At 38.8% G+C, this 19,548-nt stretch overlaps 1 protein-coding gene across 3 annotated transcripts in view; it reads right to left on the bottom strand.

The window, feature by feature from the left end:
- Positions 1-11,526, bottom strand: part of CHD2 (chromodomain helicase DNA binding protein 2) — a 141,211-nt gene extending 129,685 nt beyond the window's left edge. For 2 of the 3 annotated variants that reach the window (XM_089906845.1, XM_089906847.1), the window contains exons 1-4: positions 11,410-11,526; positions 9,604-9,672; positions 8,964-9,049; positions 4,026-4,100 (exon numbers count right to left, since the gene is read on the bottom strand). The gene's annotated coding sequence lies outside the window, so the exon portion shown is untranslated. Of the gene's footprint in view, positions 1-4,025; positions 4,101-7,085; positions 9,050-9,603; positions 9,673-11,409 lie in introns of all 3 variants that reach the window. The other variant, XM_089906846.1, reaches the window with a different exon arrangement.
- Positions 11,527-19,548: the final 8,022 nt, after the last annotated feature.

Here is a 19,548-nt window from a genome sequence, read left to right as displayed (position 1 = left end):
ATCAAATGTTCCTCATTGTTTTAAAAAAATTCATTGCTTACATAATTTGAAGTAAGGAGATTAAAGGAAGCCAGGATATTTTACCATTAAATAAATGGTCCTGATTCATCATGATAAAACATAATTAGAAAAATAAGTTTTAACCCTGGTCTTCCTTATAAATTTTGCAGCTCTCCAACTAAATTTATAGCAATGAAGTCTGAGTGACTGACTAGGAGATTTACAAGGACATTTTTTGCTCATTAGATAGTACCTTGATTCCAAAACTACAATGAGGATTTGTCTATTATATACAATACAAAAATCTACTTAATAAACCATTTGATTAACCAAGAGACACCACCACTCATTAAAAAAAATACTGAAAATGAGCATCACAACATCAGTAATAAACATCAAACGAAAGCTATTCCTCCCAAAACATTTTTTGCCGATTTCTCTCCAGCCTAAAAGGAGAACTAAAAATAACTCATTTATTCCCCATATCAGTAAAATATCTTCCACTTGTTCATTCCTTACAATTAAGGGACATATTTCTATATAAAAGTAAAAACACCATCATTCCTCTTGCAGAGTTAATTTATAAACCAATTTCTCCCCATCTCTACTGTTACAATGCAGGATCAATCTCTCAATGAGTTGGGAATGTAAATACTATTATGATGAACGTGACATTAATGCATTCATATCAAGCTACAGTCATTTCAATGGCTATAGGTGCAATTTATTCAATCTAGTACATTAAGTGATAAACTCCGTGCTTTATATTCTTCTGCCACAAGAGGTAAAAAACTCATCGCAGACACTATAAGAAATTTCTTTTTAAAACGACATTTTTAAAAAAAATTTCAAAAGAAAGCCAAATGATATTAAAACCGTATCAAAACTAATTAATAAAATGCACCAGTTTGTGTGGCAAAAATAGAGATTAAAAAATACTAGCATATTGGTCGTGCTAGCACATATACTGTCATATATTTAACATGGTAAAAAAAAAAAAAAAATAGGCGGGGGGAGGAGAAGAAAAAGAATGCTACAAGAAAGCCATGATCAATCTGCACTCCTATAAAGCCAATGAAAACCCAGAGGTAAGAATTCTGTTAATAAGCAAAAGTGCTCAGTCAAATATCAAAGCACCTAAAAGAACAGTAAAGGATTTAGGAATAAATCCATTTATTTTCATGGAATTCCAATTTCTTGCAAAAATTAAATTTGCAAATAAGCAAAGTTAAAAAGTGAAAAAGAAAGCAGGCATGAGTTCTCTGACCCTGGAAATTTTCTGGGTAACAAAATCCAGTTCTTCATCTGTAACAGTAGTACCTACCTTACGTGGCAGTAGTAGTGAGGATTAAATGAGTTAGTACATTCATAGCTTTTACATTACCTGGTATATAGAAGGACCTCAATAAATAGACCTCCAATATACCACAGTAACCAAAGTACCTGAGGACCTACAAACAAACTAACCTTAATGAATCAAAATAATTTATATTCCAGTGGCCATGATATCTCTGAAAGCTCTAGGATCATGGGGTCAACTTGTAAAAGACAAAACACTTTCTGCTTTAAAGAGTATTTCATTTTGCATTAAAATAAGATCAGTACAGAAAACTGAGTAGGGTTTAGTATCTAAGCCCTACTACTCCACATCTTTCCAGATTTGTGAATTACTGGAAACATACTGCAGAGATGATGGTTTGATCTAGAATTCCATCATCAAACATACAAGCTTCAAGCTAATACTATGAAAAGTTAGGAGAATTTTTCCACTATGATGTTTTCACTATTTTATACCTCCTTTTTTTAAGAACAAATTGCTTGTTCTAAGGTAATTTCCAGGAAGAAAAAACTTTTATGGTAAGAAGGACATAAGTACCTGCTACTGCTTAAAATCCCCAAATACTATACATCCAGAAATTAAAAACATAAAATTGAGCAAGGAGGTCTTAAATTCTAATTCAGTAAATTTGTTCAAAAAAAACACTGGAATATTGTAAAATAAGTTGTTATTTGAAATGCAAGCAAGTGATTCATTACTGAATGTGTTTAAGAGGGGTTCAATTTCCTTACCTCTACTTCCCAGCAAACCCCCATTTTAATAGCAACAAAAAATGTGCGGGACAGGGAAAGAGTACAAGGAAAAAGACTAATGACTCTTAATTTTTTAAACAAGTGGCTCTAATAAATACTACAATTTGTTACTGTAAAACCAGTGGGACAAATGGGTACAAAATTACAATAAGCAGAAATTGATGCTTACATGATGATCATTCTCATCGTGTAATTAAGCTTCTTGGTACTTATGACAATTTCAATCTTCGTATTGTCTTTAAATTTGAAAACATTTAATACTGACTTCACATATTTTGTCTTATTACCAAAAAAGCTTGACTCCTCAGCAGGATTAAAACTTATTAACAAGTCTGGGTCCTAAATAAAGTGGGCATAAAAACTAACTACAAAAAACCCAGCCAGCTGTGGTTCAAAACATTGCTAAACTATGTTGTTCAACTATGCTGACTAAGAAAAAGTCATCTTACTTAAGGTTTTTACAATCAAATCAAATCTTCCATTATCCCATTTTAGTTTAAAACTTGACTACATGTCCATGAAAGATTGAAAGTTGTGGTTTCTTGTAACTTTAAAGTTTTTACTGAGTCAAAGTTTTGGCATTCAAGCATACCTAAAAATTAGTATTTAAAGCATTATAAATAATGAATTTCACTTTTTACTAGATTAGACCCAAAACACTAGTTGGTAATGCTTAATAGCAAGTATATACAATAAATCAACAAGTATTTATTGAGCATCCACTATGTGCCAGGCAATCGTTTTAAAATATAAGGCATGAAGTCAATAAATTACACTACATTAGTAAAGTTTTCATCTCTGCTCTCACCATCCCCCATCGAAAAAAAAGAAAAACCTTCACTATTTTACAGGCCCTAGCAGCCATTTATACAAATAGATGTTCAAGTAGCAATTAGAAGCAAAGATTATCATCTAGAATCTAGATTCCCGAATGTGATTCGAAAAATTACTTTTATGAAACTACTAAGTAACTATCATACCTAAAAAGTTTTGTCAATAATAAATGCTTTTGAGAATTCATCCAAATTCATTTCTACAGTCTTACCACTAACTCTTTTCCCACTATTTCTCAGATGGGGAATTAGAAATTCCACAGTAGTAGTAGTAACCAAACCTTCTAATATCAAGGCAAAACCCCAGTATGAAGAAAAACTTTTTATTGGCCTTTCAAGTTTAAGGAAAGCTCAATAATTACTTCATTTATCTGAATTACTAACAATGAAATCCATTAAAAGTACGCTCTATTACCAAGAGAACCTAAGGGCTTCTGAGTTTTACACATGTGAAGTTGACAAAAAGGAAGGATCCAGGGAAAGAGTAGGCAAGGTTGCCTAACAGGAAAAAATACTAAGTATTTTATAGGGTTTGTGGCCATTAGCTATATAGCTACTCTCAACTCTGTAGCCAGAGTTGGAAAGCAAACACAGATAATGTGTAAATGAAAGCGCATAGCTGTGTTCCAATAAAATTTTACTTATAAAAATAGGGGGGAGTTTACCAACACCCAGATCTAGGGTGCAGGGTTTTGTGGGTTTTTTTGGCCGCACAGCGCATGCGCGATCTTAGTTCCCCTACCAGGGATCGAACCCATGGCTCCCTGCAGTGGAAGTGTGGAGTCTTGACCGCTGGACCACCAGGGAAGTCCTAGGGTGCGGTATTAAAAGCATGTTCAAATGTAGGGTTTTTTTCCATTTTAACTCTGCCTGAGCTTAAGTAAAAAAAAAGTAGAAAATAAAAAGTTGGAGTAAATTAACGCGCAAGATTTTAATAATAAACTTCATATACATCTAACCATGTTGATTTATTTTTGTACTGCTTTGAGCCTCACTAAATCCCTCTGTATTTTTACAGACTCTGACTCAGTTACTCAAAATTTCTAAAGTCATATTTAAAATTAAAAAACAAATTAAACATGTAAATTGAGGAAAACTTACTAAATAAATTCTTCCACCAACATCTATTTTCGTTGTACTGGCCCCTTAGATAATTCAGCCTCAGGATTCATATTTCTGTAGAAATCAAAAAGAATATAATTGTATGTACAGAAAAAGACAAAAACAGATTTATTTGGAAACTTCAACATCTTATCAGGATCACTAGCCAGAAGACCGAGACATACATGTATTTATAAATACAGTCCAAGCAGAAAATCAAAAGTTCTGATCCAGAGGATCTTAAGTTTGGCTGTTCACAGGGCTCACCTGTAGAATAAAGTTACTATAAAAGTACGTTATGTCTCAGGCCCCAAGAACTTCCTAGGTAAAAATCTGGGCTCCCTAACAGGCAGTCATGGTTGCAAAACAGCTGTTTAACAGAGTCAACATCACTCCTTCCTTAACAGTACAGAACTATTTTATCTCTTGGTCCTTCAGCTAATCTGCTTTCCAGACTTCTAAAGGAAAGCTTCCATTACCAACCTGGCAAGGCCATGTTTCTCACTCTTCAATATTACTATATTATTTCATAATATCATGTACTTTAATCAACTCTCTTCTAGGATAGAAACCTTAAGCATAATTTCAAATTTTTTTCTCTACTAATTATATTGACCTACACGACACTAACCCTTTCTAAAATATGTGCATGATAAAAATTACTTTTTATCTGGTTACTGATAACCATTACTTTTCACTGGTTAGACTGAAATACCTCATAAACATGGAAGATGTTTCCTGTATCTCAAATAAATTGAATACAGGTATATACTTTTTCCAGTCACTCCTGTGCCAAAGTATGATTATAATAATCACAATAATAGGTAGAACTACCCAAAAAGCTTTGTTCAAAAGTTCAATATTAAAGTGTATCAATTTAAGGATTTTTAGAACGCAAAAGAAGTTTAGGATTTAAGCTAAAACTAAGCTACCTAAATGCTTTTTCCATGACCAAGGTTTCCAATTTTTCAAATTATAAAGCAAGTTCCTGATTATCTTACCAAATTTAAATCCCTTTAATCGTTTTGACTAGTCATAAGCCAAGAAATAGTAAGATCTGCTTCAAGATTTCTTTTAAGAGCAAGGTGCTAAAATATCCTCCCAACAAGTTGATAAAACGAAGCAACTTACAAGAAACACAGCATTATTAAGCTTCCAAATTTAATCTGATCTTATAAAGGAGACAGTTACACCGAACAATGACAAAACCTAAATCAATCAAGTAAAATAAATTGATTTAACCCCTCAGAGAAGGGCAGAAATGACTTAAGGAATCCCCACGAAAGAAATGTCTGAGGGAAACCCATCACATTAGTCTGACAACACGCTTATAAAAAGGCTACCTACCAGTACAAGTATGTGGCTCGGGGTGCTCACTGCATCAAAACCAGAGGACTTGGATCACACTTTGCACCACCACAAAAATTACTGACACCAATGTAATCTACCACTCGATCTCCTTCCCAAAAATTGACAAAGTAGTACTCTGCCTTCCTTTAAAGGGGGGTAAGCCAAGTTCACCTTAAGCAGATTACAGAAGTTGATAATTTTGCTCATACTCCTATCTTTAATATTTTGCAGTATCGAGGATCCTCATTTAGTATGAAATTATAGGTATAATATAAATAACAACTTTGATTGCTGGTCATTTTATAATAAAAGGCAAAGACGGCTTCAGTCAAGTCTTAATATTATCACTACTAGCCCATTTGTTCTTTTCTTAGATTTGGTTTTGTCACCTTTTAAAGTCCTTAAAACAATTTTTACATTTTAAGAATAAAATCCGAAAGCACTGTGAAATATAAGAAACCACCCACAAAAATAAGGTACTAGTGATAAAGTCATTAACAGTCATAAGAAAACTCTGTCACAAGTCATAAACCATTAAAGTTAAGCAAAATATTTAGCTTGATAACCTAAATTAAAATGATTTTGACTACTATGTAATACACACATTAGGATATAATTGCTTTTTGGGAAATATTCAATTTCAAATAAGTGGTATAGTTTCAAAAAACAAAGATTGTTTTCCAAAACATTGGATTATCTAGCTGTACACAATGTATAAATAAAATCATTGTAGGAAACATGTTACTTGAAAGTTATGTAAACAATCAAATCACATAGTTTTTAATTATAAAGTCCAGAATATCCCTGAATTTAAGTTGTAAAAGTTAATTATATGCAGAAATAAGTCAATTTGAAAATTAAAAGTTTGTACTGGCCCGCTCAATCTGGAAGGGAAAGGCAGTGGGTAAGAGGAGGATATTTATCTTTGAAATATAGATTTCTTAAGGGAAATTATATAGCTTAGTCAAGCATGTAAGCTATAAATCATCATTTATACTCACAATGGTCAGCTGCAAATGTTACATTAAATACACTAATCTTTAAATTATTTAATAAAATAATTATTAGGAAAAAAAATCGAAACAATGCTTCCACTGCAGCATTCTAAATCTTTATCTTTTAAACACAATTTCACACCTTAACTCCTTTTTAAGATCAACTTTCCATTATGCCTGCATTTATACTATTTATTAATATTTTAGAACACCTAAAATTAGGAAAGTCAGGTACACTATCGCCCAGGTTTCATGTTATTCAAATAACTTCAACAAAGAGATAACATCCATGATTTGCAATGCAAAAATTACAAAAACTACTTTACAGTTTAAGAGAACTAGACACTATTTTTACCACACAATTCAGGAGCAAAAATGTATCTTAAGAAACTGGAAACTCCAAATACTTTATACAAATTAGGAGACTAAGGTCCACAGTGAATAAATCGTCTAGATTACAGGGCTAATTTACATTAGAAGCTGGGTCTCCTGACTGCTGAATCACAGTTATATTTTCCACTCTATCACACACCTCTCATTAATGCAGAAGATGGAGATGTCCTCAAATTAACATTTCTCCCCTTATGCCTCTCAACAAAGAAGAAAATCAGAGGAGAAAAGGTAAAATAATTGGTTGTCCGCAGTCCAAATTTTTAAATAATCAAGAAACCGAACAGTAAACGAAACTTGAAAGAAAATTTATATTCAAAATTACCTATTCCACATAATCCAACCTCTTATTATGTCGTAGTTCATGAAAACCTTTTGTTAACTATGGGGCATGGCTTCTTTCATTTCTGTGGAACTCCAGGGAATTTTTTAAACAGTTATTACCAATAATAACAAACGCAATGCAAGCCAATCACCAACTTGATCAGGTGACTTTTATGATTCAAGAATTCAAAATGCTAAAATAAAAACAAATATTTAAGTATTTATCACTTCGGTTCTTAAGCAGAAAATAGTAGTAAACTAAACAATGTATTTATGAAATACAGTAATTTAAAACAACAGTATCTTCAGTTATATTTGCCCCCATGTGTCCATTATTTCTGTCCACCAAAAATATTGCCAATTTTACAGGCTTGGCTCAGCAGATTTCAAAACACTGACTCTAAATATTATCATGAAGGTCGAAGTACATGTAGGTCTTTTTAAAATGTGACTTATAATCCTTTACCTTGTTGGTGATAAAAAGAAAACTACACTCCGTTACATTAACTTAAGAGTTACTACAACACTTATTTTTATAATTAATACTTGACTAAAAAAGATACAAATTTTCATTTAACATTTCTAATCTTCTTTAACCATTCATTTTTTTATTCTATGGGTTCAAATTACGCCTTTGGTAGGCCATTATAAATTACTGCCAATTTATACTTAAACTTAGGTTAAACGTCACATACATTTGTGTCTTAAGAGGCCCAATTCTCAATTTTTATAACACTGCCCAACCTCATCTGAATGCCAACCTAATATCCTCTCATTTACAAAGAGGAAACCCTAACCTTGGCATTTTTATGTTAGACCTTGGGATGAAAGATGTCTTAACTTTTTTATATATGTTACATCTTTAAAACATTGTTAAAAGTCTAACATTTGGTTTTCTTTTGTACACTATAATAAACACAAATCTGATCAAACTGCAAAAGGGCTGAAAAGCAAAAAAAGCAAAAGCAATAAAAATATTACCTTTATCACCTATTTGAATCAACAGAATAAGCCAACACCAACGATGAATTTTCCACAAAAATTACAAGGACAAAGGTAAACCTGCCCTTACATTAATTAATTGGTTATTTGGCTATTCTTAAAACTTCCCAAGGTATCTCATTATATATTTCCTCTGATAAATCCCTTCCTAATATATACTGCTTGACAGTAACTTCCCCTTTCAGTGTTAACTTAAGAGTAAGAAGTTAATTCCTGAAAATTCTGTACGTATTTTCTCATTCATGTATCTAATTTTAAGATGTCAAAATACCATACACATATTGAAATTATTTCTTCCTTTTATGCTTTAAAAAGACTAAGCTATAGATTAGAGGTCTCTTTAGTCACATTCTAGTTTCCTATAAGATAACTTATTTTTGCACCTGTATGGAAAAAAGACTCATAAAAACAGGTAAAATGAGTATTTTAAATCCTTTACATAATAACTAGCATATGAGAGGGTCTATTAAGTTTTTGAAATATACTTCTTTTAAGATAAATCATAAGATCTGCAAATACAAAATTCTAGGCCATTTCTAAAACGTAATCTGCATCACCAAAAAAATGGCTAAAGAATGTACATTTCAGATTGTAAAGATACGTAATTCTGATGACTCAACTACTGATTTAATCATAATTCTAAACCACCATTTAATTGAAAAATACTGAATGTCTCACTACTGATGTAAATTACACGTATCAACTATTTTAACATTAACACAGAACTGCTTTGATGTAAGGAAAAGAATTTGATGGGTTTTTTCTTATCCCTTTTTCGAGATAAGGTCTACAGTTTATGTCGCACTGACAAACTTTAGTGATATTCTCCTGTTGGTAGCTATTAGATTTCAGATGTTGCATAAAAACATTTACTTACTTGCTATATAAAATACAGACTATCGCAAAGATTTCCTTTATCCTCAAGGATAAAATTCCACGGTCTCAGTCTTCAAAATGGCATACCTTTTGGGGGAAAAAAAACAATATTCTAAACAATTTATTGATGGAACCACCAACAGCCAAATACTAATATGTGTTTTAAAACTTTTCATTACGTAAAAGAAAAAATAAAATCTATGCTCACAAAACCTGATTTTTAAAGCATTCTTTCCTAAAATCCATTAGTATGAATAGCAACTAGCTTAAATTTCCCAAAAAATTTATTTCTTTAAATATTTAAAAGATTTAAATTGTTTGCACAGTATATTAAATAGCAAAAAAGAAAAAGCATATCTTTGGTTTATGGTTTTCCTCAAAGTATAATGTTTTTTCTTGTTCCCAAAACTAAACAAAGGCTTAAAGGACCTTCAGTATTTTAAACTATTCAAAAGGCACATTAAGTTACAATGGCTATGCAGATACACTTTTCATACAATGAAAACATTTAAAGATGTTGTAAAATTATTTCAGATACTTACTCATAATCACTATTCACTAAAAATATATATTATCAAAATAAATAAAAACCTAATAAGTTTACTTTTATGTCAAAGTAATAAAAATTTACCCACTCTTACCTCAAATAAAAGAGCTGTATTTGTTCAGAACCATCATCAACCAAATATAATTTTAATCTTGTAAGTTACCTTTAAAAAAAAAAAGGAAGATGATTATCAATGTTTTGATTTTTAAACACTTCTTGGCCAAAGTTTCACTGTGATGAAACAATGAGAAAATATTCCAGAGACAACGATCATTGGACAAATTCAAGAAATGGCTCATCGACACGCTACCTGTAAATTTTAAGGGTGCAGTTATTTATCTTAATATCTATCAGTCTTTATTTTCCTCATCTTTTGGTTGTATGAACAAACACTAGAGATTAAGGCATTGAGATTAAAAACAAAAAATTCACATCTTTGGACGGATTTAAGATTATGACCTTGTTTTCATTTTTATTCTTCTTTTGATGGCAAGCAATACACGAAAACAAAGGAAAAGTTTACCATTTTAAAAGACTGAAATCAACTTAAAATTTTCTTTACCATCTAGAAATACCTTTTACAATTATGAGCAATTAAAAATTAACTCCTCCAGGAGAAATTAGTGAAGTTAAAATGGCCACTGGTTACTTTAAATTTTTAAAGCACAAGTTATTTGATCTCACCAAGTGGGATATTAGCTTTGTCTTTAAAGCAAATCTAAAACATGTAGTATCTATGTCCTTTATTCAATTTCAAACTGGGGTCTAGAACATTTTCAGTCTCTCCCTTCCCCCATTTCTCATGTAAAAAGATCTTATGAGGTTAAACTGCTAGCAATTATTCTGCATTTCGCTATTCAAAAAAACTAGATTCAGAATATTAATTTCAAACGACTTGCAGTGCTCAAAAATTTCAGAAATGTTGATTTGAAAAACCAAAATTGTTACTTAAACAACAAGAGTCTCTAAAATCAAGATATGCGCAACTGATGTAACGTGTAGCACTATATGAATGCTATTAGGAAAATAAAACAATGTCACTGACAAAAATATCCTCAGAAACACAGTCCATTACACCAGTATCTTTGATTTTATAAGTACTACGTAAATCTGCCCAACACTATTTTTACGTAGATCTGCACCTCTACAACACCAGAGCTACCGCAGGATGAAGACAAATATATTCTAAAATACACAAAGGTCTGTGCATTTGTGGTTTGTTCTTCAAATCACTAAACTCAAAATTCCCTCTCAGACAATTTTTTTAAATTCCTAGACTATACAGAGGACTCTACAAGTTTTTTAAAAACCAAAATACACTATTAAAATACTGTTCCGTTTTGAGCATATCTGGATTTTTATGCATGCAACAAATGCAACAAATATGGCTCCTCTTCATCGCCCATTACCGAGCAGTCCTACTTTAATATTTACACTACGAGAAAGTAACTTCACAAAGAGATTTGGTGTCAGAATATTCCTTTGTAAAAGTTCTGTCGACCGTGGCTTGTGATAATACACATTATTTTTTAAAATCATCAAATGATGAACTTAAACTTTTAAAAGTCTAGGAACTAACCCAAATATGGTCTAACATTCAGGTGTGATAAGTTACAGATAACGGCTCCTTATGACCTTTTTAAAAGTAACGAACAGTAGATTTAATCATTGTTCAAACATCAGAATGTCAAATAATCTTGGCGTAATTACTCAGTAAAATAAACTACCTTAATCAAACGTCATCGTCTAGCACCGTAATTAAAATCTATTTCCATTAAACAGCCTTGACGACATAGTAAACTTGTCTTCGTAATTTTTGAAATACCAGAAGCACTCCTCCAACTTGCATTTTTAAAACACAACCTTAACGTCAATAAAGGTTTGAACAAGCAGCAAGTACCTTCTCATCTGCAACACTGCAGCCGTTTTCAAAATCGGCTTTGAAAGAGTTAAAAGCCAACACCCAAAAGGAAAAAAAAAAAACAAGTTTTATTTTTGTTGAAACGTAGTCAGGGTTCCATTGTTCTTTTAAATTCGAAAACGAAGATGAGTTCCCACCTCACCGGAAAGGGGTTAAAAAGCTCCCCCGTCGGACAACCTGAAAAGGATTTTTTTTTTTTTACCCTAAATATCAAAATAACTCACCAGGACAGAAAGGGGCTCTCCTCACGCAGTCCCCTTCAGGCTCCCGCCCGCGGTCACCGCCGCCGCCCCTTTCCCGGCGGGGCCGGTCCCGGCAACGAGGCCACCCCCCGCCCGGTCTTCAGCAGGGCCCCCGCGCCCCCAGCCCCGGGCCCCGCGGCGTTTCCCGCCCGGAGAGCCAGAGAGCGGCGCCTATGGGGCCGCTAGGGGAGAGCCGGCCGGCGAGGCCCGGCCCGCCGCCCCCTCCTGCTCGCGCGCTCAAGGACATTTTGCTTTTCCTCCCAAGGACAAAGGACAATAAAAGGAGCCGGGGAGCCACTCACCAGGTCCGAGCGCCGCGGTCGGCACCTCCTGGTCGCCCGCACCCGAGTCCCGCGCCGGGCCGCCCGCCCGAGCCTCCCGTCCGTACCGGGTCGAGCCGCCCGGGCCCCGGGGAGCCTCCGCGGCCGCTGCCGCAGCGGCGCTTTCCGCGTCGTGGGCCCGGCCGCCCCGGGCGCCTCTGCCGCGGGCTCCGACCCCGGCGCGCGGCCCGCCTCGCCCCAGCCGCGGCCGCTTCGCTCCCGCGGGCCTGCGGGCCGCCCGGGCGCAAGTCCCCGCCAGCCGGCGGGCCCCGCGGCCGCGGCGGAACGCCTGACAGCTCGAGGTGCTGCTGCCTCTCCGGCCATCTTGTGCCGTGTGTGTGTGGTGTCTCTCTCCCGTCTCCTCTCTCGGCTTTACTCCCTCCTCCTCCTCCCCCCCCGGCCCTCCTCCCCCCCGCCCCACACACCACACAACATGGCCTCTTTGCTGCGGCGGCAGCTGCTGCGACGGCAGCAGCCTCCGCCGCGTTCCTGCCCGCTCCCCTCCCCCATCCTCCCCGCCTCCCGCCCGCAGCCCCAGGTCGCAGTACGCATGCGCACTACCGCCCGCCCGCCGCGGCCATTGGTTCTGCGAGCTTCCTTCCACCCTTTCCCGGGAGCGGCCCCACGCACGCTCGCAGGCGTCTTCCTCCCGCCTAACAACAACCACTTCAATACTATTGGCTAATTCTGACCCCACCCCTTCAGCTGCGTCCCCGCGGATAGGCTGGTCTTAATGCCATTCACCTTCCGTAGGTGTTTCTGGTTTTCTTGAGGGATCCCAGCTGGGGATTGGCTGGTGATGGAACCTTTGGGTTTGGAGCTGTGCTGTTGCTTTGCGCCTCGCAGTGCGGACCCCTCGGGGACGGCTAGGGGGGTTCCTGGGGCGGGGTAGGCCAGGCCAGCATTATTAGTACAGTGCCCTAGGGATAAGGGCTTCGCCCCTGGAAAAAGCTTGGAATTCGGTGTTTTCGACTTCAGATTTTTGTCTCCTTTTTTTTAAAAAAAAGGAAAATGATTGACAGGATGACGAACAAACAAGATGCAGGTTCATAGCCCTTGGGCAAGCAGCCATATCTGAGGAGCTATAGAACTCAAGATTTTTCTTCTAAACAACCAGTCCTTCCCTAAGGGTCACAGAGTTTGGGCCAGTTTTTTTAAACCAGCGCATCCCCCAGCCCAATATCCGAATTGAGATGCCACTTATTTGAGGGTTTGTAAGCTTCTTGTTGCCTGTTTATGAGAGGCAGGCTATTAGTATGTCCGGTGTCCATCGGCATTATGAATCAGTATCTCATAATCCTGGTTGGGCCAGATTCCACCCTTTAGGGAGTGTTTGCTAAAGGGATAGTTTGAACCTGAACAATCATAGTCTACCTGCCAACCTCCTTCTCCCAGAGAATCAGGCAAAACAAGCTTCGCTTCTTTTAAGCAAATCTCACCTTTTTTCTGTTGTTGTTTTCATTACTTCTTCCTACTTCAATCTAGAAGCAACTCTTGGCAGACCAAGGAATAACTGAAAACAACCTTCCTGAAATGGATGGGAAAAGAAAAAGTGGCTGTCTCCCAATGCCAGCATTTTAGAAATCTTGCTCCTTTTGGGACCTGGTAAAAAGAAAAGGAACGCTAGATGCTCTTAGTCTTAACGGATTTATTTGAGGGAAGGAGTCTTGGGGAAAGGTGAGCAACTCTGAAATTCTCTTGAGACCCTGTTCTTGGATTAGAATAAGAGAATGTTAAATACTCATGAGGCCTAGGAACTAGGTCTGGCCCCTTCTTTTCAAAATGACACAGTTGTTAATTAACTGGATTCAATACGGCATCAGCTACTTCGGGCAGAACTAGAACTAGAACCCAAGTCTCCTGACTCATAGATCTTGGGTTCCCTCTATGCAGACTGGCCATCCTCCTTAGCAATATAATTTGAGCTTCAAGTGGACACACAAAAAGAATGCTTCTTGAATTGAAATTAAACTTTCTCCATTTAACTTCCAAGAGAATTCCCTTACACAATGTAGCTTTGAACATTGTAGACCTGCAACAGGCTGTTTTCTCTGAAACAGCCCCACCCTGAACCCTTTTTCCTCATTCTTCCTGATGTGTTTTTGCTATGCTATTGTTCACCCCCTCTTTTCCCTTCCTATCACTACCTGAAATCCATCTATGATTCTGCTTGTCCAGATTCATCACCAAGTACCTCTATGCCAGCAAAACTGGCCTGAACAGGTCTTAATTAAAAATAGGTATGGCTAAAAAGAAATAATAATAATAGGTATGGCTGAAAAACATTGAGTTAGCTATGTGCCAGGCATTGTTCTAAGCCCTCATTGGTGGTTAACTCAGGTCATCACGCAACACCCCTGTGAGAGACTATTATTATCTCTGTGTATTATCTCTATTAGGAAGCTGAGGCACAAGGAGTTTAACTTGCCCAGGTTCACACTGCTAAGAAGTATTAGAACCAGGATTGAACCCAGTTGCCTGACTCCAGAACCGTTCCTTTCTGCCTCTCCCTTTTTTTTTTTTTTTTTTTTTTTGTGAAGACTGCCCCCTTGCCAGATAGGTTCAGTTGGATCTCCTGTTGTGGGGAGCTGTCTGATTTGCCAGCTGCTCCCTCCCCGACTTCGCTGAAGTGCTTCACCTTCAGAATCAGGCCTCCCTCCAACTGGGGAATATATCAGACCCATACTAACTTAATCCCCAGACCTGGGTCCCACCCGATTGCCGTCAACCTCCTGGCATGCCACCTGGGAACCATCTATCTAGCTCTCTTGTTTTACTCCTTGTCTGATTGCGGGCCCCACAGTTCAACTGTGGAGTGACTCCCCTTTAAGAGATACACTTTGGGTGTCTTAGAGAAAACAGCTTTCTTCTCCCAAGCTTACATCCCACACAGCGCCTTCTTCAGAGAACGCCATTCTCTGCCACATTGAAACTTTTTTCCCTATCACACATGACAGTCATAATTTCTTTTGTCACATCTACACCATGTCTTTAGCCATCCCCGTTAAACCTAGACTAGCTCCATCCTAAATGAAAATAAATAAAAAGCACCTGACACCTGGCGGACCACATTCTATCTCCACCACAGTTCTTTTTCATGCTAAGTGATCTGCCAATGAACCGAGAGGAGATCCCTCCCTCCCCCAGTCTCCGCTGGGTCCTATCACTGCTGTCTCTTTACCAGCGAAAATGAAGAGCACAGCCCTTAGCCTTGACTTAGAGGAAAGGTCTCTGCATGTGTGTGCTCTGAGTAGTTTTTTTTTTTTTAAGATCTTTTTGATGTGGATCATTTTTAAAGTCTTTATTGAATTTGTTACAATACTGCTTCTGTTTTCTGTTTTGGCTTTCTGGCCACAAGGCTCGAGGGATCCCAGCTCTCCGACTAGGGATCGAACCCACCCACCCCCCGCCGGCTGCCCCGCCCTCGACCCCCGCACTGGAAGGCGAAGTCTCAACCACTGGACCGCCAGGGAGGTCCCACTCTGAGTATTTCTGTTCCTATTTAATCGTGCCCAAAAGAAAACCTGGATGGGCAGAGAATATTTCTGGAAGGATACTAGGATCTGTTTACACGCCTCACCTCTGAGGAGACCTCAGAGGAGGCTGGAGAATCGGGTGAGAAGGGCACTTTTCACTCTATACCGCTTTGTGACTTTTGAATTTTGAACCATGGGAATGTATTACCTTTTGAATGAAGAAAGAAAGAAAAGAAAAAACATAAACTAAATCTCCTAAGCTAAAAGCTGACACTCATTAGGTAACTTTAAAATTTTTTTATTGTGTCATCTGCATTTGCTACACTAAACACCTGTAACTTTTTTTTTTTTGAAATAAAGGTCACACAACACTCAGTACCTACAGGGATGTGAACGGCCCCCGAAATGTCCCTGGTTGATGGTAAGGATCTCTGGTACATAAAATGGGCAGCAGCTCCCATTTCCCATGCACTGTGGCCTCACACACTGCAGAACAGAGCTTCCTGCCGTGCTCCCTGCTTCCCTGCAGCTCCCCAGGTCTGTTTCCCATTTCTGTCCTCCTCTCCTCCTTTAGTAATTAAAGAAGAGCGAGCAGGATATGCTTTCCTCCCTGTTTCCTGTCCTACGTGTCCACCTTTGCCTAGGGTGTCTCCCTGAGAGGTTCAGCCCAACGCATCGCGGAGGCTCAGCCGAAACCCAGGATGACCTTGACTCAAGTCAGAGACACAGTTTTCAAATACAGGCCTTTTCAGATGCCAGCAGCTCTGCTCCTGCTCTTTGCCGTTTCTCTTGCTGCTCATGCTCACATGACTTACATGCAGCCTCTCTCTTATTTCTGGATACACCCTGCTCCTTCTTCACACAGGGCAGTCTTTCTTTCTTTTTCCCAGGGTACATCACACACAGGGTTGAAACTCACTGGATACTCAAAATATTTCCAAACAGAGTTATTGAGTTTCTTCCATGTTCCAGGTACTATTTTAGAAGCTGGGGATGCTACGTGGACTGAGGTGTCTGCTCTTGTGGAGCTTATATTCTAATGGGGCAGAAGACCATACATAAGAAAATACCAGGTAGTGATAAGTGCTGTGATGATAAAGGCCTAATTTCAGGTTGAGTGGTCAGGGAAGGCCTCTCTGAGGAGGTGACATTTAAGTTAAAGCAGGAAGGACACAAAGGAGGCAGCTATGTGTATATGTGCCTGCCAGTTCCAGGCTAAAGGTGGCAGATGGTATGCATGCAACTAATTTTGCTCCATCCCAAAACTTCACTAAACAGACTTCTTTTCCCTTTCTTTCTCCCTTCCCTCCTTCCTTCCTTCCTTCCTTTCTTTTCATAAACTCGTTAGGAAAGGAAAGCAAGAGAAAAGAGCAACACAATTTCAGAAGCTGGAAAATAGATGGATGAATAGTAACTTAAAATTTAGCAGGCCTAAACAATATAAAACTCTTAGAGGAAAACATAGGCAGAACACTCTATGACATAAATCACAGCAAGATCCTTTTTGAACCACCTCCTAGACAAATGGAAATAAAAACAAAAATAAACAAATGGGACCTAATGAAACAAAAGCTTTTGCACAGCAAAGGAAACCATAAACAAGACAACCCTCAGAATGGGAGAAAATATTTGCAAATGAAGCAACTGACAAAGGATTAATCTCCAAAATATACAAGCAGCTCATGCAGCTCAATATCAAAAAAACAAACAACCCAATCCAAAAATGGGCAGAAGACTTAAATAGACATTTCTCCAAAGAAGATATACAGATTGCCAACAAACACATGAAAGGATGCTCAACATCACTAATCATTAGAGAAATGCAACTCAAAACTACAATGAGATATCATCTCACACCAGTCAGAATGGCCATCATCAAAAATCTACAAACAGTAAATGCTGGAGAGGGTGTGGAGAAAAGGGAACCCTCTTGCACTCTTGGTGGGAAGGTAAATTGATACAGCCACTATGGAGAACAGTATGGAGGTTCCTTAAAAAACTAAAAATAGAACTACCAGGGGCTTCCCTGGTGGCGCAGTGGTTGAGAGTCCGCCTGCCGATGCAGGGGACACGGGTTCGTGCCCCAGTCTGGGAAGGTCCCACATGCCGCGGAGCGGCTGGGCCCGTGAGCCATGGCCACTGCGCCTGCGCGTCCAGAGCCTGTGCTCCGCAACGGGAGAGGCCACAGCAGTGAGAGGCCCGCGTACCGCAAAAAAAAAAAAAAAAAAAAAATAGAGCTACTATATGACCCAGCAATCCCACTACTGGGCATATACCCTGAGAAAACCATAATTCCAAAAGAGACATATACCACAATGTTCATTGCAGCACTATTTACAATAGCCAAGACATGGAAGCAACCTAAGTGTCCATCGACAGAGGAATGGATAAAGAAGATGTGGCACACATATACAATGGAATATTACTCAGCCATAAAAAGAAACGAAACTGAGTTATTTATAGTGAGGTGGATGGGCTTAGAGTCCGTCATACAGAGTGAAGTAAGTCAAAAAGAGAAAAACAAATACCTTATGCTAACATATGTATATGGAATCTAAAAAAAAAAAAAGGTTCTGATGAACCTAGGGTCAGGACAGGAATAAAGACACAGACATAGAAAATGGACCTGAGGACACGGGCAGGGGGAAGGGCAAGCTGGGACGAAGTGAGAGAGTAGCACTGACATATATACACTACCAAATGTAAAATAGCTAGTGGGAAGCAGCTGCATAGCACAGGGAGATCAGCTCAGTGCTTTGTGACCACCCTGGACGGGGGTGGGATAGGGAGGATGGGAAGGAGACGCAAGAGAGAAGAGATATGGAGATATATGTATATGTATAGCTGATTCACTTTGTTATATAGCAGAAACTAACACAACATTGTAAAGCAATTATTCTCCAATAAAGATGTTAAAAATAAAATTTTAAAAAAGTGTACAACTCAGGAAAAAAAAAAAATTTAGCAGGCCTGAGAAAACTGAGATCCAACCTGACTTACACTCAGAAGGCTCAGAAACCAGAACTGGGGACCACTGGGACTGAGGGTGGAGGGGAAGGCTAAAATAAGGAGAGCTGAGTGAAAGCAGTTTGAGAAGCAGTTAGATCCCACATCCCATCCCTGATCCCAGCAGAAGATTGGAGATTTATTCTGCAAGAAGAGTCTCTGGTCTGAAGGATGTCAGGCACACGGAGGGCATAGGTACCACACTGGAGATGGGGGGATCCAGAGGCCGGATGCATAGCAAATTCGGCGACTCCAGTTGTCTTGCCCCATTTGGCTCTTAGGATGCTGGCAATGTGACATTCACCTTTCAGTCGGAGATTGGAAGACTTTTTCTTTCTTTTTTTTTTTTTTTTTTTTTGCAGTACACGGGCCTCTCATCGCCGTGGCCTCTCCCGCTGCGGAGCACAGGCTCCGGACGCGCAGGCTCAGCAGCCATGGCTCACGGGCCCAGCCGCTCCGCGGCATGTGGGATCTTCCCGGACCAGGGCACGAACCCGTGTCCCCTGCATTGGCAGGCGGACTCTCAACCACTGCGCCACCAGGGAAACCTGGAAGACTCTTTTTGAGGAATCTACTCAGTCTATGAGGAAGGCCCACAGGATCTGACACGGGGGCACCTTCTAACTCCTAACATGGTCCAACCAGGTCACCCTTCAGTGACGCTCAGGATCAATGTATCAGACACCTTTTGTGCACTGCCCCTAATTCTCTTGGCCTCACCTCTTACTCTACCCAGAGTTGCAGCCACTGTTCCATCAAGTTCCGTACAGCTTCCCAGAGCAAGTGGGATAGTTAGTTTCATGTGTCAATTTGACTGGCCACAGGCTGCCCAGATATTAACTATTATTTCTAGGTGTGACTGTGAGGGTGTTTCTGGATGAGATTAGCATTTGAATTGGTAGACTGAGTAGAGCAGATATTGGGCTTCACCCAATCTGTTGAGAGCCTGAGTAGAACAAAAAAGGCAGACGAAGAGAGAATTCAGTCTCTCCACCTTATAGTTTTTGAGCTGGGTCCTACACTCAGACTGAAACATACACCATTGGCTCTCCTGGTTCTCAGGCCTTTGGACTT

The sequence above is a fragment of the Delphinapterus leucas genome, chromosome 2, assembly GCF_059928025.1.
Source record: "Delphinapterus leucas isolate spDelLeu-1000000601 "Yukka" chromosome 2, BTC_Dleu_Yukka2, whole genome shotgun sequence".
In the NCBI taxonomy this organism is placed as follows: Eukaryota; Metazoa; Chordata; class Mammalia; order Artiodactyla; family Monodontidae; genus Delphinapterus; species Delphinapterus leucas.
The sequence above is the reverse complement of the archived record's forward strand: the minus strand, read 5'-3'. Positions and strand labels throughout refer to the sequence as shown.